The following is a 26,442-nucleotide window of genomic DNA, read 5'->3' on the forward strand; positions in this document are numbered from 1 at the left end:
GTTTATATTGAAGAGACTTTTGCCTATGTTTTCTTCTATGAGTTTTATGGTTTCATGACTTAATTCAGGTCTTTGGTCCATTTTGAGTTTACTTTTGTGTATGGAGTTAGACAATAATCCAGTTTCATTCTGTTAACATGTAGCTGTCAAGTTTTGCCAATACCATTTGTTAAACAGGCTCTCATTTCCCCATTGTGTATCTATGGCTCTTTTATCATATATTAATGGACCATATGGGTGGGTTTATATCTGGGCTCTCTATTCTGTTCCACTGATCTATGGGTCTGTTCTTGTGCCAGTACCAAATTGTTTTGATTACTGTGGCTTTGTAGTAGAGCTTGAAGTTCGGGAGCATAATCCCCCCAGCTTTATTCTTCCTTCTCAGGATCGCTTTGGCTCTGCAGGGCCTTTTATGGTTCCATATGAATTTTAGAACTATTTGTTCTAGTTCATTGAAGAATGCTGTTGGTTTTTTGATAGGGTATTGCATTGAACCTGTACATTGCTTTAGGCAGAAAGGTCATTTTGACAATATTAATTCTTCCTATCCATAAGCATGGGCTATATTTCCATTTAATGTTGTCTTTAATTTTTCTCATGAGTGTCTTGTTTTCAGGGTATAGGTCTTTCATCTCCTTGGTTAGGTTTATTCCTAGGTATTTTATTCTTTTTTATGAAATTATAAATAGAGTTATTTTCCTGATTTTTCTTTCTGCTAGTTCATCATTAGTACATAGGAATGCAACAGATTTCTGCATATTGATTTTGTATCCTGCAACTTTGCTGAATTCAGTTACTAGTTCTAATAAGTTTTTGGTGGATTCTTTAGAGTTTTCTATGTACAACATCATGTTGTCTGCAAATAGTGACAGTTTAACTTCTTCCTTACCAAACTGAATGCCTTTTATCTCTTTGTGTCTTCTGATTGCTGTGGCTAGGACCTCCTGTAGTATGTTGAATAAAAGTGATGAGAGTGGGCATCCTTGTTTTGTTCCCAATCTTAGAGGAAAAGGTTAAAGCTTTTAGCCATTAAACATGCTGGCTGTGGGTTTGTTGTATATGGCCTTTATCATATTGAGGTATGTACCCCCATATCTATTTTGTTAAGAGTTGTCATGAATCAATACTGAATTTTTTAAATGATTTTTCAGCATCTATTGACATGATAAGTGATTTTTGACCTTTTTTTTATGTGATGTATGATATTGATTGATTTTTGAATATTGTACCATCCTTGCATCCCTGGAATAAATCTCACTTGGTCATGATGGATGATCTTTTTGACGTATTTTTGAATTCAGTTTGCTAATGTTTTGTTGAGGATTTTTGCATCTATGTTCTTCAGGGATATTGGTCTGTAATTTTCTTTCTTTGTGGTATTTTTGCCTGGTTTTGGTATTAGAGTGATGTTGGCCTCATAGAATGTGTTTGGAAGTATTCCTTCCTCTTCTACTTTTTGGAATACTTTAAGAAGGGTTTGATAAAATTCAGCTGTGAAGCCATCTGGTTCTGGAATTTTGTTCTCAGGTAGTTTTTGATTACCAATTTGATTCCATTGCTTTTAATTGGTAGGTTCTCTGTTTTTTTATTTCATTTATTTTTCTTCAAATATTGAGTGAAGATCTTTTATTAGGGTCATGTCACCACATAAGAAAATATCTTTTCATTCTGTGGCTTATCTTTTTATCCTTTTAATGGTGTTTGGTGAATGGAAATATTTATTTTAATATATCCAAATTTACTCATTCTTTCTTTAATAATTTTTTATGTCCTTATTACCTTCTGAAACCTTTAAAAATTAGGCTTAATATACTTAGAATTGGTTTTTAGATACAGTATAAGAGTAGTCCATTTTTCCCTCCTTAACTGAAAAGGCCATCCTTTACTCGTTGCTCAACCAGGCTGCCTGTTACAAATCAAGTATTCATCTCTGCAAGGATATTTTTCAGCTTTTCATTGTGTTCCACCTGTCAATTTGTTTAGCCATTGGCCAATACTACACTGTCCTAAAGCCTATCACTTTTTAGGCTTTCATATCTTATTGAACAAGTCCTATCATTTTATTGTTTTTGAAGCAGTCATGACTATTCTTGGTTCTGCATTTCCATACAAATTTTAGGACCTGTTTCAATTTTTATTGAGATTATTTTTCTTATATTTATTTATATAGATGATGAGTATCAAACCATTATGGCAATTCAAATGCCATTGGAATGAAATTTTTATTGTTAAATGTCAGTAATGAAAAAAGGTCAAGTACATCCTTTGCAACTATTTAAATTTATGATGAGTTTAGTTAGTGAAAAATATTTTATGGAATAGTTCATTTACTAACTAAAGAACATTAAAAATTTACCTTTAATCTCGGCACATCTTTATTTGCTTGTTCAAGCTGAAGTTTTAATTCAATATTTTCAGATGACAGCTTCAGGTTTTCTTTTTGAAGGTCCTGTTCTCTTTGACCATGATCTTCTGACTCCATTTCTGAAGTCTTCAGGAAAATGAAGTTAGGAGTATTTTTAAGGCTTAATAAATAAAAATGGCATAAGGCATACTGGATAAGTAAACACTATGCTAAAAAAGGAAACATTTTTCCTTAGAAAAATATGAGAAAATTGGAGAGCTCTAGAGAAATTCAAACCAAAATAAATAAGTTAGAATATAAAACTTGCAGGGAGATATGGTAATGGAGTTTGTTTAAATTAAAAAGAAAACAATGTCAAGTAGGACTTAACAATGTCCACACAAACAATGCTTCCATATATACTCATAATGACTAAACTGATTTATAGTAACTTTTCCAGTCCAAAAATAAAGTATGACTTAACTATTAGGATTTTATTATGCCTCATTCCACATTCCACCCACAAATTCATATGTTGAAGTCCTAACTACCAGTACCTCCAATGTGACTTTATTTGGAAATAGAGCCTTTTTAAAGATTTTAAGCCAAATTAAAATAAGATAATTAGGGTGGGTCCTAATCCAGTATGCCTGGTATTCTTATGCAAGAGAAAAACTTGGACATGGAGGCGGCTTGGAGGGGAGACAATGTGAAGAGAAAGGGAGAAGATGCCCATCTACATGCCAAGGAGAAGGCTTGTAGATACTTCCTTCAGAGGTTAAAGAAATAATCCTGTCCAGTACCTTGATTCTGGACTTTTGGCTTTCAGAACTGTGAGAATATATTTCTGTTGTTTAAACCATTGTATCTATGGTGCTTTGTTATGATGACCTAGTAAACTAATACACAAGCCTGCAACAATCACTGCCTCAATCCCTTCCTCCAGGAAGCGCTTTTCCTCCTTCCTTGAATGAAAATAATCGCTCCCTCTTCTGAAACCCAGTAACACTCAGATTATTATTTATGTTCAATTTTATTTCTCATTTTAAACTATAGGTTATTTGAAAGGAAAATCTGTGCTTGATTACTTTTTCTGTAAAGTGGGTAGAAGACACCTACCTCCTAAGGTTGTTATGAACAACAGATGAAGTAATTTTGTGAAAGCCCACAGCACAGATTAAGTTTTTTCTCCCCTGTCCCTTTCTCTCTCTACTGGCTTGACAGACTATCAAGTTAGTAACTCCACAGACATTATAGTTTTAAAAATATAAAATCAAACAAATACATCTTTTTATACATGCTCTATAACATCTTTTTAATTAGCAGTAGGTTAAATATCGTACATTCTGATATATTCAGCTTTAGGCAAAAAAGAAGTAAAAAAATAAAAGAAATTAGAAAATACGACATTAAGAAATAAAGATATTCTGGGCTATTTGATTCTGACTCAAGGGCATGTAACAGAACACTGTTAGAAACACTGTACGCATCCACCCAATGTCTATGTGTTTGAGGGAGTGTGTGCGCATATGCACACACACAGTAGCAAGAAAAGGATGTGCTGGTATCTGTAAACCGCAGGAATACGTCCCTACTTATTCTGTTAAATAACCTCAAAATACATTCCGATTCTTCTACAGTTAAGTTAATGCTAAGCAAACTATACCACCTGTAAGGTCCTCAGTTTTTGCATCTTACAAATGAAGCCACAAGAAGGAATAGTTATTAAGATCTCTTCAGACATGGAAATCTATAATTTCCTGTCTGAGCTCTTCTGTCTTTCTCACATTTCTTCTGTCCATGGTAGCTATCTGATTTAACAAAAAAACTGGTAAATACCTGAGTACTACTGATTGATCGACATAAATTATATTAAATATCACTCACAGAAGAGCGTAATTGTGATGAGCTCACATAAGGGTATTTTTCTTAACACAGTTCTCCCACAAATATGGATGCCATTATTATGTAAGTAAATATGGATCATCGCTCCCCCCTTAGTCTCATCAAACAAAACTAGAAGTATTAGTTGAGATTGTCCAAATTTCTGGAAAATGAATTCTAATGAAACTACCCATGAAAGTAATAAGAATAAAATTCTTAAATAATGAATTTTATGAGACTTTTACATAAGTGGAATCCTGTTAAAAGGTAGAAATTAAATTCTTAGTGGATGGGTGTTAACAATAACATGGTGAAAGTCTCAAATTTACAATTACTGATTATCAAGTGAAAAACACTATAAATGAAATAAGAATTAAGTCACTTTCATCCACCTTCTCTTAACATTTAAATGCTTGATTTTAGTTGATGTTTTTAGGACTTAGGTGACTGGAATGTGTAAGTAGAAAGGATAAATAAAAAAGAAGATAACTACTATTTTATTTGAATTGGGGAAAACTTGTCTTATTCTGTCCTGCAAGGTAAACGGACCAAAAATAGTGTATTGATGAAATGTCCATGAAGAACTGTTAAGTCAGACCTGCAGTTAAATTCTGGCTATGCGTCTTCTTGATCACTGGAGATTTTACTTACTCTCCAAGCTTCCCACGTAAATCAGGGTACTGTGAAAATTAGACTTAGGTACAGATTCTAACACAGCATAGATAGCAACCCATGCAAGCTCCTTTTTCTCAATATAAATAAGATATCCATTACAAGGCAAAAAGATGAAGAGTTTATTTTAGAATGTCCCACAGTATCACAACACGTTTTCACTGAAATTTTATCTGTAGTGAGATTTTATAGATGAGGTAGGAATTTCTCTAGCAAAACCAACACCTCTAACGTGCTCTATTTTTGTTATTGTTATCTAATCTAGTACTTTTTAGGTGAGTACCAAGGGTAAAACAGTACTAAAATGAATAAGGAAATGTATAAGCATAAATTTTCTAGGAACTAGTCAAATATGAGGGCTTAATAAAAGATGAAGTTTTAATAGTTCATACTTTTTACAAATTCTGCAGTTTATCTCCATTTGCAACATACATATATACTACTGGCTGTAAGAAGACTCTGCTAACAAAGAAGCAAAGGACTGCCGTGTACTCACACTGCTTCGCTGGACGGGCGTGTGAGCTTCAGAATCCGCCTGTGCCTCCCGCTCCGCCCACCAGTCACCGCAGCAGCAAGTATGGCTTGTTGTAGAATCACGGTGATCCTGCCCAGGAGGTCATTCTCGATGCACGTGGCAGTTGTGACTCACACCTTCAGCTGTGTCCCCCTTCCCTTCCCTTTCTCTTTCTCGCCCAGCTCTTTCTCCTCCTTGTCTTTATGTTCCTGTTATTTTTACAAGTCTTGATTATTTTCTCAATTTCAGGATTTGGTTCCTTTTTCAAATTTGGAGTTAAAATCTGCCCCAGTACCATTTGTTGACCTAAATGGACTTGATTTTTTATGTGGTCTCGCCTCAGATTTATCTCAGTGGGACCTACACTATCTTCCGCTTTGTGTTTTTCCTCATTACTGTGACAACGGAGACTATTTCTAGGTGTCTGATGATATAAGTTGTCATTGGCATCTATTCCCTTCCCATATTTTAATTCTGAACACACGGGGTTTTGTTTGTTTCCATGTAAAGTGTTCTTTTTGTGAAAAACATTATGCCTGTATTTATAATACTGGTAGCAAGGGTACAAAGAGGAGTTGTGTTACGTAACAGATTCTGCTTGAAGCAGAGAAAAGAAATATGAAAAGATAAAAGGAAAAAGACAAAAATATACACGCTCAATGTTTTAAAGACATACCAAACAATTCTATGTAATGATTCTTTATAAAGAAAAAGAAGAAACATGTCACGTTTGAATGGAAATAATGCTCTATTTTCTTTTTTTATCTAATTTTATGTTCTTATCACAGCAAAACTTATGATAACTACACTTAAAATCTTCAGAAATCATTTGTAATGAAGTTTTATGCAAAAGCAAAACAATCAAGTTTACTATTTACTGTTGTTATGTAAGAAGAATTAAAGTCAACATATATTACTACCTGGTAAAAATAAAAGTTGAGTTTACTGCATTAACGTTAATGAAAGGGATCAAATGTTTCTGACTGGATAAAGGCAGAAGTTCATTTTACTTCTGAGCTTAAAAATGAATTAAAAAAAAGATGTACACTTACTTAAGGCCTAGAATATGCATCCTTTGAAAACTGTTTTTCTAAAAGCATGGAGTTTTTCTTCTATGACAGAATCTCGAGGAAGAGCTTGGTGAGTTCTAGAAATTAACCATAGACTCTTTACTAGTCAAACTTCAAGTTTCACTGTTTTTACTATATTAAAATATAGGAAAGAAAGAAAACACAATGGATGTATTTATTAACACTGTATTTATTTTAAATTTTCTAAAATTTACAAACTTTATAAAAATAGGACATGACTATTTATATTATAAAATGACCGTCTACAGAGGATTCACTGCAGGACTCTCTTGAATTAGGAGTAAAGAAGTAAATTTTGGTTTACATTAACATTTTGAAAGAACATGCATCTAATCTATTTGTATGGAATTGTGTAAGATATCTGAATTAAACACTGGTGTTTTTTAAAACATGTAATAATTCCATATAATCCATGTGCTTCTCAAGCTTCTCAGAAAGTTCAAGCTCTTAGTGGTGACAGATAATCTGTCACTTCAAGTCTGGTCATCTGTGTGACCTACAAGGCCCTGCACATCTGTCACAACCACACCTATTCAACCTAATTATGCCAGAGTCTACCTTTATTGAGGCAATTAAATTCACTCTTACCCACACATGAAAGATTCACCCTTGCCTCTACGTCTCTGCTAGGGGTTCTCTTTCTGGAAATGTCCCCCTTCCCTTTAACATCTAGATCTGATTCTTAAAGTTTAAAAATTTACACTTGAACTGAGAGAGAAGATAAGTTCAATCTCTTCTATTAAGTCTTCTCCAAATATTTTAACCAGTATAAACTCACATTAGAAAAAAGAACAAGTAAACCTCTAAAATCATTAGGACTGCAAACTAAAGAATTTTGATCCTTGTGAAAATTGCAAAGCATTTAGTTTTGTTTTCAACATATGTTTAGATCAAGAAAAATCAGGAAGGGAAGGAGCCACTACTGAGATCAGATAGTAACTATAAATAGATATTAAAAGAAAGACAAATTCTTCAATCACTTCTTTCTTCATCAAGGAAAATTCTGAAGGATTTAAGGAATAAGGACTTAGAAGGAAAAGAGACGGAATGTAGTTTAGAAGCTCATGAGTGTTCCTTTAAAGGAATTCAACTACATATTCTCACATTACATTAACACTGACACAAATATAGACTTTAATTGAGAAGCACTAATGGTAATTTTTGAAGATTAAAGGAAAAAAGTGTGATAAATTTTAAATAGTAAATATGTTCATATCCAACATTATATGTAGGTACCAGACTTTGACAGTAATCATTAACATGATCCCAAACTTCATTAGCACACAGAAGAGGAAGTAACAGATTATAAAAAAGTAATCTAAATTCATCTTGGAAGAAATGAGTGAAACAAAATTATAAATAGTTTTAATTATTGTTACTAGTTCTGATTTTATTTTGCATTGCATGACAGTGATTATAAGAAAAGACATAGCTTGTAAAGAGACAGAAAAACAACACAAAATCTCAGAGGCTCTGCTAAAGTAACATGGTGGGGAGGAGAGGTGGTTCTGGTTCTAGGTAGAGTGGAGTGAACACTTCCAATCCTGTATCTCACAAATGCATGGAGCAGCTATTTGAGGACTGTGAAGAGTAAATATTTTAGACTAGGAAAGAATACCAGAATTTGAAGTATCAGCAAACAGGTGGTGAATGTCCTCTGGTATTTTTTGGCCTGAACACAGACAGCACTGCTGGAAATCTGAAAGTGAGTGTTAGCACCAAGGGAGAGAGCTCCAAGGAATCCATAAAGTTGAGTAAGGAGAAATGGCACTTAACAATACGAAGTGCAAAAATCCCTTATTTTTTCTTCTCTGATTGGTAGAGCTGTGATAGTTAGGAGGCAGAGCAAAAGTAGCCGCCGCTCCCCCGACTGCCCCCACATCCGCTTTCTGCCCTCTGCTGCTTGCTTGGCTGCAGGGGTGTGTGCAGTTGCTGACGTGCACAGGATAGGTAACTAAAGTTCCAATTTGATTCGAAGTACCAAAAGGCGAAGCCCTAGGGAAACGAAGCATCAGGGAGATGGCAAAAAGGGAGAAGCTCAAGAAAGGAACCTTGTTGAGTTGTTTACAAACCTCTGAACTCACCCTTGGGCTGAGCATGTATGGATCTGATCAGATCAGAGTACCAAAGACTCTTGAGAACTGAGCCAACACACAGAGGGTGGCTCTTGTGCCGCCAAGTGTCACCGGGAAGGAGCACAGCCAGATCCAAAGAGCGCTGTCAAGGTTTTGAAAACGGAACTGATGTTAGAATCACAGATCTCAGATAGCAAGTCAGAACTTGAGACCTGAACCTATTCGGACCACCCGTCTGCTAAAACGAAGATATCTACATTTCCCACAGCATTTAACCAAGATCCCTCTCATGACATAATATTCAAAAGTTCAAGAATACAATCCAAAATTGTATACAAAAACCCAGGAACATCTCAACTCCCATGGCAAAAGACAAGCAACATACCACAAACTTAAAATAACACGATTATGTCAGTTTCTATGGGTCAACCAGTTCCTTCATTATAATGGGTAGCACATTTCCATGTAATAGCTTACCTCATATACGATATGTCATTTTCTAAGTCAAAATTTCCCTTTTTTAATTCTTCCAACTCTTTTTCTGACTCCAAAGCTCACACTCCCATAACTTGGTCAACAATAATACCAGTTGTTTTTAGTTTCTTCTGTAAAGTAAGTTTCTCTTTATCAGCTCTGTGAGACAGAATCATGAAAATACACCATTCATTGTTTGGCATATTCAATTTATTAAACTGCTGCTTACTCACAACAAGACCAATATGCAAAAAATTGGATCCTTCTATATTTGCTATGAGCTAACATATTTCAAAATTATACAAAACTCCGTTTATAAATTAAGATATATTTAAAACACATTTTAAAGAAAAAATGAATCATAGGTAATATATAATTAAAACTAAGAAATTTCTCATACTATCAAGTATGATAAAACAATTTAACTTCCAAGTCAATTAAAGACTTTATACATAAGCTTACATTAAATAAACTCACTTGGCAAAAAGATCCTTCAAAGTATTCAACTGCTTTGTTAGAGTACAGACTTCCCCCTCTTTCTCTTTTAACTTGTTTCGAATTCCTTCTATTTTGGCTTGCCATTTCTTACCTTCTTCCCACCTAATTAATTCTTCTCTAGCACTCTGTAAACAATAACAAAGGAGGGAGGATTACCAATATTTTTTTCATTTTAAATCTATCACGTATAATTTACTAGACAATGGTAAACCAAACTTCCTAGAGAATATGTAAATACATTCATTTTGCTATGTAACTTAGCTTAAGGATTCTGTATTTTATAACTTGATAGAAGAAATTCTGGGGAACAGATCACTAACATTAATGCCCTTAGGAATCTCTAAATAAAGGTTCTAATACAGATGATCGTGACTGGAGTAAGCTTCAAACAAAGAATATGTATGTATAAATAACCCAATTTTGTCACCATATAGCATCACAGCCCCTTCAAATCCTCAATGAGCATTACTTCTCTTATTCAACAGATATTTGTTTAATACTAACCATATGTCAGGTACTACTCTAGGCACCAGGAACAGAAGCAATGAATAAACCAGACAGAAACCCCTATCTACATGGATATTACAGTCTAGTTTTTGTTGGTTGTTTGGATGAGCAGAAGGAAGTAAAATAAAGACAAAAAACAAGAAAATAAATTTTGGTATGCTTGCTGGTGGTAAGTGCTAAACAAACAAACAAAGCAGAGAAGGGAATTAGTAGGTATAGTGGTCCCAGTTCATTATAATTGAGATGAAGTCACCAAGAAAAATACATATAATGCAGAACAGTCCAATATGCTGAACCTTCAAACGTTCTCCTGGACATTCATGTAACTAAAAAGTCTGTTCAGTTATCTGAGCCAATAACTTATCTCCATTCCACAAACCAATTTTTTAATGGCTTACTATATACTGCATTTTCTAGGAATGAAACAGCCTTATAGAAGGAAAGACTGTAGAGATCATTTTGCTGAAAACCATACCAACCACTACATACCATTTTGGAGATTAAATTACAACTGGCAATGGTATTGTGACACACTAGCTCCCAGCAGCATGCATTCGTGTCAGTCTGTATTACAGCTCTGAATTCACATGATCATGCATAAAGGTACATGCACATGCCTACTTCATTGTGTTTTCTACTGTAGTATGCCATAGCATTTTCATGCTGAAATAAGAAAAAACATGAGTATATTTATTATTTTTATGTTATTTTCCTTTTATTTTTCTCTTATTTCATTAAGGTTATTTCAAACAATATTTTTGAAATTATGCATGTAATAGTTTATATTAACCATGAATTTCATGGGGAAAAGGAAAGAGGATATTCTGAAACACTGTATTTACTGTAAATAAGGCAATGTCGGGGCTGAAAGGGTTAAAATCCATACCTTAAAGTCATTTGCCCAACTAAAATAACTTGCCCTATCAAAACTATCTTCTCAATTTCTGGCCAACTTTTTGACCTTATTTATTTAGTTCAGCTAACAAGTAGCCTTTAAAAATATATAAAAACTTCAGTGTTTGATACTTATTAACTTCTTTTTTCCCAAAATATACAAAAGGAATTTTATGTACTTCCAGAAATGTAACTATTAATTGGGGTCATAAAGTATGTAAGTAAATATTCTGTGGCATGGAATGCTTTGCAGGGGATGGGCAATTCTGTCTCACCTGACGTTGCCATCTGTGGTAAGACTGATGGAAGCAAGAATGAAATAATTTAAAAATGAACAATAAGAAATAACAGGTAAACGTCAAAGATCTGTTACAGACCGGGGAAGAAAAAGGGAGAAGGGGAATGGAGAGAAGTTCTCTTCTCATATTTTCTGTACCAATAGCCCCCTCTATAGAGATATTGAAATGTTATTGTATTTAAAATTTTTCATTCATTCAAAAAATACTGAGCATCTACTACATGCCAGGTGCTAAGGATACAAAAATAAACAAAACAGGTAAGTTTCCTGCCATCAAAGATTTTGTCCAAAAGATGAATACATAAATAAGTAAATGTCTAGTGTGAGACAGTAACCAACACTATGGAAAAAGTATAGAAGCATAAGAAAAAGGAATGTAGGGCCTGGGGGTGGGTTTTTTAAATGTCATGTAGACTGGCTACAAATATTGTTTGCAGAGAAAAAAGGTGGTGAATTTCAATATGAAAGCATCTTTGAGTATAGAAACATTCATAAATTAGAAATACCCAGCACCTTAAAAACTGAATATTCTTACTGGATTCCTATATACAGAATTTAATTTTAGTGTTCTTCTTTGTGTTCTTTTTTCTAATTAGTAATAATACTGTACAGTGATACGGATTTGATGGCCTACAAAAGACTTTCACATTATTCATTTGACTGTCAAAATGATTTTGAGAAGTTGGCAATGCAAATGGTATTATTTTTATTTTAAGGAGAAATACACTGAAGTACAGAAGTCAGGAGTCCAGGCAAGGCCACAACGCTACTGAGGTATTCTGATTGCCATCGGGTTAGGGATTGCTGTCCGACAAAGAGGCCTATGCCCGACTAGGGAGGCAGTGAAGAAAGCAATCTGGATGAGTAAGGACACCTCGGCTCGAAATGGACCCCAACTACTCCCACCCCACTGGTGGCTCCTGCACCTGTGCTGGCTCCTGCAAATGCAGAGTGCAAATGCATCTCCTGCAAGAAGAGCTGCTGTTCCTGCTGTCCTGCGGGTTGTGCCAACTGTGCCCAGGGCGGCATCTGCAACGGGGTGTCAGACAAGTGCAGCTGCTGTGCCTGACGCAGGGGAGAGCCTGCTCCCCATGAGAACAGAGCAGCATGTATCAGCCTGTATTGTAAGGGTATTTTAGTACACCGCCAATCCGTTTTCTACATTACAGTTTGTATGAAATAGTGAATCATAATAAACATTGTTGATTATAAAAAAAGAGTAAGGACATTGCGATCTTGCAATTTTCACCAGCAAAGTCTGTGACAGCAATGTGTTGGGGTTCTACTTAAATAAATGTATGACCTTGATCAATTTTCATAGGGAAAGGATATTTTGAATATAGTCTATTATGACATTTTAATCCCATTATCTGTTTATTCTTCATTGCCATTAAAGATAGATAATTTTCCTTTCTATTGTCATGTTTATTTTAGATATCAAATATTTCATGGGTAAATTTTAGGATAAATTCTTTTCTTAACCATGGATCCTCCACTGTAACTTTCTTCAGGGGCAAACATTACTATTAACACCAATATTTTCCAGGTCACCTTTGGTATTAACAACAAGATAAATATTTTGTTTATTATTTACAACAAATTTAACTGTATGAAGTTTAGCTAATTTTAGGGTTTTGGGGAGTTGATTATTTCTATCAGCAATATCTTTTAGAAACAGTTTGTTAATCTATATGAAATTTTTTTTCTCACATTATAGAATCAATCAATGAGTGGGTTGATTATTATTGCAAAATCTGAATATATTCCAAGTCATTTTGTTTACCCTGAAATAACAGACCAGTTTATAGAAGGATAAAAAGGACACATTAAAAAAAAAAAAAAGGACACATTTGGGTCAAGGTAGAAGACTAAAAATGCCCAGCTTTCTTTCTCAAAGATTGAAAGCACCAATCTATGTGAACAATTACATTGGGGAGAAGTTAGATATGTAAGGTATATGAGGGTTTGGAGGTGCTGTAATGTCAGGGAGAGGACACGGACATATTGTAGCATCTCTGAATGACAGTTACGTTATAGGGACCTCCTCAAGTAGACTGTGAATTCCTAAAGGACAGAAATTTATCTTAGACTTCTCTACATTATCCTGTACCAGGTATAGTATGTAGTAGGTCCTCAAAAATTATGTTATCAATTACACATTTAACTTAGTCTTTCACTACCTTAAACATATTAATCAATATGTTTCCTCACATACCTTTTCTTTTATAGGTTTTAGTTCTACTTCATCCACCTTTCTTTCCAGTTGCCTTTCTAGTTTTTTAATTTTCTTTTACAGTTCTTCAGTTAGACTGTTTATTATCTATCACAGGTTTGCCCTGAAATATAATATGTATTTTTATATCTTAGGTAAAAAAAAAATTAAACAAAATACACAATAAATATGCCAATTATAGAAACTTTCTGAGGCTACAGCTAAACCATACTTCCTAAATGACACTATTGATATATAAATATAGCATGGTAGCTGCTTCTGCATTTTAAAGATGCTACTCTGAAGCTACAAATAGAATAGAGGTCAAAAAAGAATGAGCTACCTTAATCAAAGTGACTTAAAGGCTAATTCCAGCAAATATTATAAATAAAATTAAGAAATGGAATAAACTACTACCTATGTATTTTCAAGCAGACATGATCACAATTAAATACAAAAGTACCTGTAATCTACTGGTTAGTCTCTTAATTTGCCTTTTCAGGTCATCATTCTCTTTATCAATTCCATCTCTCTCTCTAAGCATTTTATTATAGGCTTTTTGTTTTTTTGTCAGTTCATTGGTTAAGTCATTCAAATTATTAGTTTGTGAATTTTCTCTGTTTTTACTTGCTTTAAGAGCTTCTTTCAATTTTAAAAGATTGTCACTTAAGTCTTCAATTTGTGACTAATGAAAGATAAATATTTAATTTATGAATCTTCAAATATCAAGGATAAAAGCAATATAATACAGAACGTATACAATTAATACTTTCAATCCAAGAACGTTTCAATCTAATTTTCTTAAGTACACAAGGAAAAAACAGCACGTTATATATATTTTTCCATCTTCATTTCAAATGAACCAAGTCTACTTGAAGTAAACAGAGCAAGAAACAGGCTAAAGCAATTCATCTTCAACAAATACTCAGAAACAAAATTTTACCAAATTAGCAAATGTTTCATTATGGCTGATTTAATTTTTAGTAAAGAGACAAGTACATATCAGTGTACAAGGCAATGTTTTACACACTACAAAGCATAAGAGTGGCATTAAACAAAACCTCTGACTTGAAGTAGTTTCTAACCTACTTTGCAAAGACAATAACTTGCAATACTGAACAATATACATAAGCCACTGGAAAGCAGTTGCTAGTTGTCCTATATAGTAAAGTGAAGGGAATGGTAGCACTTAAAATATATTTTGTTGCATAAATTATTACCGGCATAAAGCATTACCAATAACACTCATAGGAAATTAGTAGTATTATAATGTAGTTAGAAGAAAAACATAAATTGTCCTGGAGAAGTCAGAAAAAACTTCAAGAAAAAAGACCTGAGAAATATGAAGAATTCAACAGAAGATATTTCAGGCAAAGAGAAAGGTGCTAGAGACATCAACAAAGGGCTATTTTGTGTTAATATATTATTAAGAAAACAGAGTTTTACTGTCAACTATGCTCATAATCTTGATGGGTATAATGGAAGACTTAAAAAATCTGAGTAAAACCCAGTCCCTAGACAGTTTAATGATGTTGAAAGGCATGTACAAAGAAAATAAGAGCAAATCAAAATCATAAATAAAATAAAACATATAGAAAGCAAATTTTTTATTTTCTCCATAATATATGAAACTTTGTGTAAGTAAATTTGAAAATCATTATGAAATACATGTGTTTTATAAACAAAAATTTTAATCACCAAATCTAATGATCAGGTTAGAAAATAATAAAATACATTGCCAAAAAGTAAATAACTTCCAAAAAACAAGGCTTTAGAGTCACCAATATGTCAAGAGCTACATGGTTTCCATAAACTATTTTGGGGGGGTGGCTGGAAAGGAAAGCTAATTAACATGGGCAAACAAAAATTAGAAAATTCTGATAAGACAAAAGAAATAAAACAAAACAAAAACTACACATCTATCTCACTTTTTAGCAGATAAGTAAAAATCCTATGTATGTTTCTTAAATTTAATTCTATTAGGAAGAGTAGCTTATGGCCTATCCTTTGCTAATCTCCAAGATGATAATCAGTGCCTAAATTCAATAAAGATAGCTATTGTTCAAAAGCGAGTGAACATGTGTGTATCTATCTACCAATAATTCATCAGAATACTCTATTCATTATCAGAATTATTATATATCAAAGGGGATTCTGCATGGTAATTGTCAGAAATTTTGTTATATTAATGCCTGGGTTTACCTTTAGCTCTTTAGTATGTTGATCAACAATTTGTTGAACATTAAGATTTGCCTCTTTCTGAGAAGTTGCAAAAATAATACGTTCCTCAGCTGCCTCTGTCATTTCTGCCCGGAGTTCCAAAAGTGCTCGACTAAGTGCCTAAAAATTACAACATATATACATTTAAAAAAATTAGTATTTTATATGAGCAATATGTAATACAACAAAATAACTCACACTTTATTACTATTAACTATTTTCCTAAAATACCATGTGCTTAATCAGGTGCAACTTACAAACCACCCAACTCTTTCAAATGAATCTCCTTTAGTAATCGCACTCAATTCTTTCCAAATTGAATGTGACAGTTCAAGATCTTGATAATAAGAACTCAGCATTAAATCAAACAATTTGCAATTCAGAAAACAGGTATGTTTTATTTACAAATATCCAAGTTTAACTATTTATCTGAATTTCTCAGTATAATTGAATTTAAGTAGACAATGAAAGTTATAGGATTGGAAAAGGCTTAAAATTTGCCAATAAACATGAGCCAGCACAGAGAAAACAGAAGTACTTCTTAAAACAATTGTGTATTTTAAAGCTGAGAGAAATTTAAAAAACTAATAAAGCAGAAATGCCACTTACAAACTCCTTCTCATAAACTATCTCTGTGACTTGCTTTTTAAATTTTTTCTTCCCACTGTCCTATCTCCCTCTTAATACCCCAAATTGCTCAAAATTGTTCAATTATTCAGATTGTTCAAATAGCGTCAGTATCATAAGATCTCAGTAGAAAAGAGGGGAAAGATGAAGTTAAGATTTTCCATTATTTCCTACAGACAACCCACAAATCAGACTGATGACAACATAAGAAGATAAATTGGACTACACGTTTAAAATCACCACTAATAGGGCTATTTAAACTAATTATCTTGAGACCTCACTTGACAGCATGAAGTAAGACTCATACTTTTCATTAAAGCAGACAGATACGCTATCATCTGTTTCCGGTCTTCTCTTAAGAGCGATCTCCCACACGTTATTTCCAAAATGTTGTTAGTTTTCTAATGTTACTTACTTTTTGCTGTTTCTCTTTCAAGGCTAATTGACTCTTTAGTCGATCTACCAGATTTCTCACTGTGGTTATTGGAGCTCTGGAATTTGCTTCTTTTTGAGCCTGAAGTTCAGATTTTAAACTCTGTGACTCCTTTTGTGACTGGGCCAGAAGACACCTTAAGTCCTCTACTTCTCCTTTCACTTTTTTCACTTCCTCTGCATGGTTTTCTTGGAGCCTAATAGAAGAAAACATTTGGATCTGATAGACTGGTTCCTCCAATGAACACTTTGATTTATATAAATTTTATGAAGAGCAAATGCTTGGTCCTAAATATTCTTCCAAACTAAGTCTTATCCAAATCCAAAAGAACAATTCATTATTCACTTAGCTTTCTTAAACTTACATAAAATAAATTTTTTTCCCTCTAGTTTCTGTCTCCTATTTTTGGCAATAATTGCATCAAGTAATTTTGTGGCTCTAGACAAACAACACAGAGAATCAACAAAACATAGCACTTTAAATACTGCCTCCAGCAACACGTGACTTCCTCTACATCATGGTTTCCCAACCCCAAAACTATTGTCATTTTTGACTGGATAATTTTTTGTGGGGAGGGCTGTCCTGCCCACTGACAGGCTTAGCAGCCTCTCTTGCTTCTACCCACTAGCTGCCAGCAGCACCCCCTAGTGGTGACAATCAAAAATGTTTCCAGACATTGCCAGGGGTCCCCAGGGGAGGAGTGCAGAACTCCCTCTGTTGAGAACTACCACCCCATACGGTCGTGATGCAAAGACAAAATGTAAACTCTCGCAGAAGTCACATGAATTACTAGTTTGCTTATGGTCCCAAAGTCACTAGAATTTTATCTATAAGTAATAGCTGTCTCTATACATATGGAACTGGATATATTATCCGCAGACTTAGTTAATTCAATTAATCCTCCTGCTCATTCAGCATTAGTAAGTCTGATACATTGAATTATATCCAGTTCGCTGTGTATACAGACACTACATTAATAAGGTTATCAATATGGAGATTCTGAGACTTGTTGCTTACAGTGAAAACGTGTCACTTTAATCATCAAATTGGAGAATATAAGGTTTTACTAAATAAAACACAGATCTATAATCTCCTAAGACATATTAAAATATGCATACCAATGTACACACAGAGAATAAAAGTATGATTTTAGGCTAAAATGATCTAGTGAAGTATGAAACAACTACTAGAGTATTTCATGTGGCAAAAATTATACATAGCAGGCAATTTCAAAAGATGATTTTTTTACATCCAGGAATTAAATTCAAAAGCACAAGCAACTCTATACTCCAAAACATGACAGAAACTTACTATACAAAAAGTAACATCTCTGGTATACAGTTAAACAGAATGGGGAAAATTACATTAAAAAGATAGTATGTTACTGCTAATCCCCTTTTCTTTTAGAAAGTAATTTCTTAGAAGGGGCAGCTTCTTAATAAAGCAAAAATAGTGTTAATTTTGTCTTGGATAAACAATTAAAGGTTTTAATAAGAGCTTCAGAGCTGGAATGGAATTATATACTCAAGTAGTACAACTTTCTCATTTTTTCAGATAAGAAATCAAGGCTCAGAGAGATAGTTCTACAATGACTACATAATACATAATTATAAGCCTACTTTAGGTTTACAATCTGAATTCTGATAAATTAAGTGCTGAGAATCTCTAATACAAAGAATGGCTGCTGTGACTTTTACTGGTACATGGTTAATAAAAAAATAGTTGATTTTTCATTCAACAAGTATTTGTTGAACCTCTGTTGTGTGTCAGAACTGTTAAAAGTTGTAGACTATAGTTTTACATTTATATGTTGCCTTATAATTTGCAAAGTATTTTTTCATATACAGTATCATTTGGCCTTCATATAACCCCTCTGAAAGACCCAGGGTACGTACCATCATTTCCATTTTACAGATGATGAAGCAGAAGCTTAAAAATGTTAAAAACAAGATTCTGGACAAGAATGTAGGTTGATTTTTTAGTTAGATTGACTAGGTTTAAATCATGGCTTACCATACTGCCCTTAGGCATTTTACTGAGCCTTCATGTGGCCTAGTTACCTATGTGAAAAATAGGGAGAATAAAACCTATTTAAGCAGTCCTGAGAATAAAATGAAATAATATACATCAACTTTTTAGATCAGTGCACAACACAGCAAATGTATGCATTTATCCTCATTATATCATTATTACCATTTGTTTATTTTTATATTTCTAATACTTACCATAATTTGATATTTTCAAATTCTATGATTTTTAATTCAGTGATTTCTTTTAGTCTTTCTAAATATTGAGATAACGTTTTTTAGTTTCAACGAAAGTGAGGAGAGAGAGTCATCTTGTTCTGCTACCATCTGTTCCATCTCAGCCAGGCAAATAAAATGCTTGTTAGTAGGAACTAGAGTAGGAGACTGTTTTATTAAATCCTATAAAATATGAGTAAGTTAGCCAAGAGCATATACAATTCAATGCCATACATACTCCATCATTTTAATTTGGTTCCCTCAAATGATCAAAATATAGTATTTAATCTAAAATGTAATGATTTAATGGGCAATGAAGGCTTAAAGAAGACAGGACACAGAGATCTCATTCTTTGTATTCCCAAAGTACCTCAATGTAGTGGAGGATCAACAAGTGTTGACTGAATTAATGAGTTAAAACTTGACGATGCTAATGTTTGCATGTCTGGAGATGAAAGATAGGCCATTTCACACATATAGAAGGCAAAGACTTAAAGAGGCAAATGTGACCTGAATTTAGAACAGGAAAAGCAGTTGGATGTAGGTAAACATATAATGAGCAGAATTTGGAAAGGTAGAATGGGGTCAGATCTTGGAAGCCTCTGAGTACATGGCTAAGGTACATGATTTTGTAGGCAGCAGTGAGTAATAAAGGGTGTGGATATAGGGAAAAGAATGACAAGAGTTGTGTTTTGTAGATTATTCCAGCAACAAAAGGTAGGTGGCCTCTACTACAAAAACAAAAAACAAAATACCCAAGAGTGCTAAATTTTCTATTATATGGTCTCAAAAATCAATAAAGAATAGAACAAAGTTCTTAGATCTTACCTGAGCTGTTTGTTTGAATTTACCGAGTGAACTATCAGCCTATAGTTCTAATTTATGATGAAGAATATGAATGTCTTCCTCATGCTTCTTGACAATTTCTCTTTGCTCCTGTTTTACAGCAAATGAAAACTGTTATCTTAAAATAAGATTTAAATAGAGTCACATTCTGAAGATCTTAAATATTTTATTATCTTTAATCTTCCAAGATTCCTATGATAGGAAAGGAATAATTATCTGCCTGTATACATTTACACCAGTATGCATTTCCTCTAGCCCATGTTCAAGTTGACAACCTTGATCATAATTTACTTTTAATACTAGAATAATACCAATCATCTTTTAACTTATTTCTAAAAAATGTTTTAAATGTTTTATTTCCTCTCCCCCCACAAAGTTCTAGCAAATCTGATTTCTACTGATGACTAGTGTGATAGATTTCCTTCTTACCTTTGCCCGTCTTTACCTATAAACTCAACTGATATTTTTGAAAATTATATGGTCTCACCAAGATGGCTTTCCTGGTTTAGTCATTCCATAAGAGAAAGATACACATACACAAACTGCCAGTTTTACTGACAGATTTCTAATCCAATCACTTGAAAGTAACAATTCCTAGATAGAATGATTTGAAGGTAAGAAATGAACTACCACTTCAGGACAGAATAATATTTGACATTTGACTAAAATACATATTAATTAAATAGTATAACATAATACCTCTCTGGCTGTTTCCAGAAGATGTTGATACTTCTTCAACACTTCTTCCTTTTGATTTAACCTTGCTTGCATGTTTGCAATGGTCTGATGAGCAATTTTCAATGTATACTGTGATTTTGGTTCTACTTCCTTTCTGCCTAGTTCGGCTATAAGCTTTTCTCATTCTGCAGTGGCTGGTAATCGAAGCCTCAGTTCATTGATGACTTTGTCTCTTGATAGAATATTTTGCTCTGCTAACCATAAAGCAGATTCTTTTTCTTTCAATTTCTGCAATGATAAATAGTAAGAAATGATTTAAGTATATTTTCTTCTTTCAAAAAAGTTTCATCTGAATTTTAGATTAGTTGTAAACCAAAAAAAAGGAGTTTCACTTTATTAAATATTATTTGGCTATTGTAAGTATGATGTAAAAAATAAGGTTAAATTGATTAAACTCCTGGGTGACAGTTCAGTTACTGCAAGTGTACTTCATTTATTTATAATATTATCACATGTTAGAAACTTCATTGTTATGATGAAAATAAAATTGAATTAAGGTAATTTATTTAGATCTTGTAGTTTTAAAAGTAGAAATGTCTGATAGTGATAGATTTAGAAAAGAAATATAATAAATCATTCATTTTATTTTGGTCCATTGACTTTTATTTTGGTCCACAACACTAGAAGAACAATCCATCCATAAAGGTAAGCTGAGTATAAAAATTGAAATGTTAGGTCCAAGACAATGAATCATTACTATAAAATCTGAAGTTTATTAAAACAAAACAGAAAAAAATGTTCACTTTTCAAAAGATTAAGGCAAATATTTTAAGTAACTCAGGCAACTCATATAAATGACTAATAGTCCAATTACTGAAGAAAATCTAAGTTTCCTCAATTAATTACAAATGTATAATTTTACTTGCAAAGTTACTTTTAAATGTACTTACAATTAATATGTTTAGATGTAAACTAAAATGAAAATATTTAGTTTATATTATTTTCTCTTTAATACAGATTTGATCACCTACTAATCAAATTGAAGACCTCCATTAAACTAAGAAATAATTTCTAGCTCTCCTAATGCCTGAGCCACCCATAAAATGAATGAACCGAAAGCTGATCAGAGTATACAACATGCACTTCAAAATTAAATAGAAATCAATAAGGATAAAAACATACATCATACATATTGCTTATAAAACTACAACTAAATGCTTTTTGTTTCCTTTCAAGGCCACTTCTACTGATCAGAATGCCCAAAAGTCACAAGTAGTAATTAAATAGATTGTAAATTCGAATTAGCTATACATGCTTTTTTTCATTGTCTATGAGAAACATTACCTGAGAGTGGAAAAGGAGATTGGAATTACCAACAGATTCATCATTCAACACTTCATCCTTTTTAAAAAATATTAGAAAATTCCACAAACATACCCAATAATACACTGATCAAAGTGCAAATTGTTCTAATTACCTCTTCTAGTGATTTACAAGATGCCCGTGTTTCTAGGATTACTCGAACATTCTCCTTAATTTTTCTTAGAGTAATCTCAAGTTGATTTGGAAGAGGTAAACTAGGGTCTGGCATTGATCCTATTCAAATTATTAAGATACAATAAAAAAAAGCAGTTGCAGCGTTTAGAAGAACAATATTAATTTGTACAACTACTATGACAAAACATGGTTAAACACCACTTATATTGGAAATATAAAAAACATCAATTAAAATTTCATCTGACTTTAAAAAAAGTACATGCTACTGGATTAATACCTTTTGTGCTGCACTTAATATTTCATTTTGCTGAAGGTCAAAAATGTCTAGTTGACATTCCAGCTCAACTTCTCTTTGATCCTAGGCCATTTGCCTTTCTTCATGAAACTGAAAAGAGAAGGTTTTTCTTTTTTCATACATAGACACAGACACCCACCTAGCATATAACAGGAACTTTTACATACATTTCTTATTTTTAATCTCAGAACAAACCCTTTGAGGTCACTATCATTCTTCTCCTTTCGGGAAGGAAAGGGAAGCAAACTCAGAGAGGGGAAGTAACTTGCCTACGATCACAGAAATAGGCACATGTGGAGTCAGACTGTCAGTCCATCCATGTACCCATCCAGAACATATTTAATGACATGTACCATGTGCCAAGCATTATTCTAGGCAATAAAAACAAAGCAATGAACAAAACCAAATCCCTTTCACCATGGAAAAAATATACTAGTGTGGGGTAAACAGTAAATAAATGACTGAGTATGTAATATGTCAGAGGGTGATGAGTGCTATAGAGAAAAATGAAGCTAGATAATCCCCACCTGGGGAATCCTAATGGTAGGATTTACCTGTATGTAGTATACAAGTAAGCAATACACTTGGTGGCTGATGAAGGTCTGTCTCTGTGGTAAGACATTTGAGCTAAGACCTGAAGGCAGTGCAAGCATAAATACAGGTATCTCAGTATAAGTTATTTGCCTCCTTAACTATCAGAGAAGGAATAACAAAATTTCTCTCAGAGAAGGAATAACAAAATTTCTAAGACAAGCAATCATGCTTAGTGAATTTCATCTGTCTCCAAAGCCTATGTACTTCATGCTACACCAAGCTGCCATCTCCTACTCCATCAGTGAGAGCCAGTAGTAACTTGTAACTGGAAGAAGGCAAATAACTAATAATGAAATAAAAATTAACTTACCAAATAAATTTGGCATTATTCCTTTTAAGTTTAATACTACTATTAAAACATAACTATGCAATTTTAGAAGGCTTTGGAAAATAGGAAACAATATTTTAAACACAATAATAGTGGGAAATATGTTCACTAAGGAGAATAACATAGTTATCTTTAACTATGATGTTCTTATGTTTAAAATCTTAGCAACAAAACACCAAAATAAATATTAAATGAAACCTTGTTCTGCTGTACAATTTCTTCCTCTAGACTGCTGATTGTATGGTCATATTCAGAAATAATATTATTCAAATATTTTATTTCTTTTTTATCCTTGACTAATTCTCGATTTACTTTAAACTCTTGAAGACGAAGTTCTTCTATTTTCATATGCCAATTGACTACCTAAAGATTTACAATTACATATACAAATGTAAATACTACATATATAATATATATCTGTATCGATTAAAATGATTTAAATAGAAATTAATGGATATTCTATAATAAAGATAAAACTGTCATTAATTGAGTCACATGGCAGTTTATTTAGAATTTCATAGACTTTTCTAAGAGTATGTGGTAGCTTAGCATAAAACATTTTTATGTTGGAATGCAAATGACTAAAATTCACTATCATTTATTTATTTACTTTCTTCTATTTATTGGGTACTTATGTAAATACGTAACTTTTCCACTTAACTCTGACCAAATGAGGGCAAAATTAAATTATACTAAAAAATAACCATGGGCCTATTACTTATAAATAATTTTGAACAGATTATGAAGGGTAATCTTATTATGGAGGGTGGAATTCAACTTATAACTATTATAATGTTTATGAATAATTATAATTAGTATTTAATAAATATACACAGTATTTAAAATTTTTTGATATTACAAAATCTAAGTATTTCTACTAAAACTATCGCTTAGAAGAATCTCATTTTATTTTTAAAAATATTCATACAAATCATCAATACTCCTAATTTCAGGAATCTAAACTAATAAATGATAATTGGAGTTTTCATTGTATGTTAAGTATTTTTCATATAGGCACATGTTAAGAACTTAAAACTATTACATAACTCTTTTGGAAACATTGAACTAAAACAATGTTTTACCTTCTGGGCTCCCCTGGTGTCCTTTAAAGTGCTTATTAACTCTTCCAGCCCCTTTAATTTTAATTCCATTTCCATAGCTTTGTTCTCCATATTTCTATGTTCTTGCTGAGAATTTTTCATTTCTTGCATTATCTTAAGTTTGTCATTTTGTCACTGAATCATTGTTTTAGAGAACTTCTGTTGTGCCAAGGGTAAGGCTCCACTGAACTGTCGTCGTAGAGACTGAATTGTTTGGTGTAGATGTTTTGCTTTGTTTCTCCCCTTGGAATGGGTATAACAGAGAGCCTGTTCTTTCTCATCAAGTTTCTGCTCTAAGTGCAAATTATAGGCCTCCACCTTCTGCAGTTTGGATGTAATTGACTCCAACTTACCAAGGGCAGTAGCTTTGCTCACTTGAAGAGAGACAATGTGTTGGTGTAACTTGGCAATCAGCGACTTTTCATCAGATTGTGCCTAATCTAAACATATATTTGTGGTAAACTTTCAAGTTTTTCCAGTGCAACTTATCGTGGATTGAAAATCACAACTTACTAAATAAAATTTAAAAGTGTGGTACTTGAGAGACAACAAAAATCTAGCCTTGTTTTAATATAAATTATCAAAAATTTATAAAAGAATCAGAATCAAACATTTTAAATCCAAATCTGGCATCTAATTAATTAACAGTTGCAATATCACTGTTTTTGTTTTAACTCCCATATGTAAAAAAGAATTCTGGTATTAGACTGGGGTGAACATTTTTTTTAATCCTAAATAAATGTATAATGTGAGAATGTGTGAAAAACTACATATAAATATAAGAGAAAATACTATTATGAGAGACTTGGTATTTCCCCTCCCTGACTTTAACTTTGATGAGCAGCCAGCACAATGCATTTTGTGGGCATTTAAATGCTTTTTCTGTGTTATGAAATTTCATGGCATTTCAAATTAAAGAGTACTTAATAGTATTTCAAATTAAAAAGGTTTTCTAATCAGATTATACAATCAGTAAGAACAGGAGCTTCTATTTGATATATCCTCTGACTGAAGGTATAAAATCACTCTGATATCTAATGTAAATTTAGGAAAAAGGAACAAATCTGAGTAGAAGAGCCAACACCATACACACCTGGTAGTCTGACAGTTGCATTCTGATGGACTCTACTTCCTTTTCCCTGCATTGCTGTTGTGCATTCAAAATGTCGACTTCCCTTTTGGCAATATCAGAAATCTCTCTCAGTCTACAAAGTGATAAGATATTTCCTGAATGATTAAGTTACATTCTCTAAGTAAATACCAGAATTTCAAATTTCTAGACCTTTGGAAAAGCCATTAGTTTCCAATATGTCTTCTCTGAATGAAATACCAAAGTCAAGTTTTTTAAACTGTTTTCATGAAACATAATTCTATGAGAGGTTAACAAGTGGTCTGAAAAAAAACTCCATTTCCAACATTCTTCCCCCTTGAAATCATAATTCATAGTATCATATTAAATATTGAGAAGGTTTAAAGTAAAACATTATCTCAAACTGGACATGTACAGCATACAGCATCTTTAATGTATATGGCCAAAGAACACCCCCACACTTTTTTTCATAAGACAGTTATTATCATAGTTTGGCATAGCTAGAATAAGATATTAAGTAGGTTTATAACTTAAGAAGTTACTAAAGAAATTTAAAATTCCTAGATTCTCTATGTGGATGTATGTTTTTATTTCTTATTTTCATTTACAAGTTATCAAAAATGTGAAGAAGAAAGATTATATACTTAAACTAGAATTCCAAAAAAAAGGGGAGAGCTTGATGGTAAGTTATCAAATTTCTTATATGAATACTGTGATAAGTTTACATAGGTAAAGTAAAATGCATTTTACTTCTGAGCTGGAATAATTTTAGTTCAGTGTGACAGATAAGTCATACTTCCTCATATTGATTAAAAACTCATCACAAGTGATCAAAAAACTACCCAAGAGCAAAACTCCTGGGCCATATGGATTTACCGTGGAATTTTATCAGACATACAGAGAAGACATGATACCCGTTTTCCTTAAATTTTCCAAAAAATAGAAGAGGAGGGAATACTCCCAAACTCATTCTATGAAGCCAACACTACCCTAATACCAAAACCAGGCAAAGACCCCACCAAAAAAGA

The 26,442-nt window shown here is 32.9% G+C and overlaps 2 pseudogenes; one reads left to right on the forward strand and one right to left on the reverse strand.

The window, feature by feature from the left end:
- LOC108400952 (centrosomal protein of 290 kDa-like) overlaps positions 1–26,442 on the reverse strand; it is a 332,902-nt pseudogene that overhangs the window by 283,718 nt on the left and 22,742 nt on the right.
- Positions 12,137–12,384, forward strand: LOC108410084 (metallothionein-1A-like; annotated as a pseudogene).

The sequence above is a fragment of the Manis javanica genome, chromosome 10, assembly GCF_040802235.1.
Source record: "Manis javanica isolate MJ-LG chromosome 10, MJ_LKY, whole genome shotgun sequence".
Taxonomy (NCBI): domain Eukaryota; kingdom Metazoa; phylum Chordata; class Mammalia; order Pholidota; family Manidae; genus Manis; species Manis javanica.